Source organism: Papilio machaon, chromosome W (assembly GCF_912999745.1).
Source record: "Papilio machaon chromosome W, ilPapMach1.1, whole genome shotgun sequence".
Taxonomy (NCBI): domain Eukaryota; kingdom Metazoa; phylum Arthropoda; class Insecta; order Lepidoptera; family Papilionidae; genus Papilio; species Papilio machaon.
This window is the reverse complement of record NC_060015.1, coordinates 699419-700509: the sequence shown is the minus strand read 5'-3', so window position 1 is coordinate 700509 and position 1091 is coordinate 699419. Positions and strand designations below refer to the sequence as shown.

The 1091-nt window shown below is 25.6% G+C and overlaps 1 long non-coding RNA gene across 1 annotated transcript; it reads left to right on the top strand.

Annotated features, from left to right (window-relative positions):
- Nucleotides 1-300: 300 nt before the first annotated feature.
- On the top strand, nucleotides 301-840 carry LOC123723414. Its single transcript, XR_006756738.1, has 3 exons — nucleotides 301-338; nucleotides 461-520; nucleotides 786-840. It is a non-coding gene; the product is annotated as an uncharacterized LOC123723414 (long non-coding RNA).
- The last annotated feature ends 251 nt before the right edge of the window (nucleotides 841-1091 follow it).

Sequence of the window (1091 nt, the reverse complement as noted above, 5' to 3'; positions counted from 1 at the left end):
AAAAGACTGAATAAAACAAAATTTTTGAAAAACAGATTACAATTAAGATTAATATAGTTGTGTAAAAGGTCATAAGATTAAAAATTTAAGGAGGCGTGTTGTAATTAATAAATTATTTAATCTTTATAAGTATAGACAAATGACGCGATCAACGCTATTGTCTCTCTGGTTTTTTCCCTTCTTCTAAAATGTCAAGTAGAATATGCAAGCGTGTGTTAAAATGTTAGAACAAGATTAAGAAAATAAATGGTTTTAAAGTGATCTTTCTGTACTCATTTCAACAGAACCAGCTCCAGAAAACAAAGAGCAAGTAAAACCAATATTAGTTGAAACAACAGGTATAATTATTGATACTTTATAATTATGATATACAGTATAACATTTAAGATTGTTCTTCTACTAGACTAAATAATTAAAAGGTCAAAGGTTTATTTAATAATTATAAAATGCTTCATTTCAGATACTACAACAAGACAAAAACATGCACTAAAACTGACCAAAAAATGTCATGTAAATGTTGGTAAGTTGATTTCATTGTTCATTTAGCCTTACTCATTCTTTTTTTTTCTATAAAATATAATATTTACAATAACAATATATAGAAATTTTACTTCTTGGAATTTTATGATGTTATATAAATATATTAATTTTATATTACATAATAATTTCAATTAATTGAATACTTGACTTAAATACTAATGAAGAAAATTCTTTTTATTTTTAATAAACTTTAAAAATGTATGATTGTTTCATTATTTATTTATTTTGTGAAATATTTTTTATAGCCAAGAAAACAAAGAACCTCTCAAGGTGCACTTGTTTTATCAATAAGATGAAAAGGCAAGCATTGGCTGCTACGAAAAAATCTTTTAAGGAAAGACTAGCTACAGCTGAAACTCTAAGTCGAGATCATGCATTTATACATTTTAACCAAATGAATAAGCACGCACAGAATTTTATCATGATGCAATTGAAATTAGTAAATAAAAAGAAAAAAGCTATGCGATTCACAAGTAATGAAAAACTACTAGCACTGACGCTCATGAAAGAGAGTCCAAAAGGATACAGACTTCTACAGAAAATATTTAAAC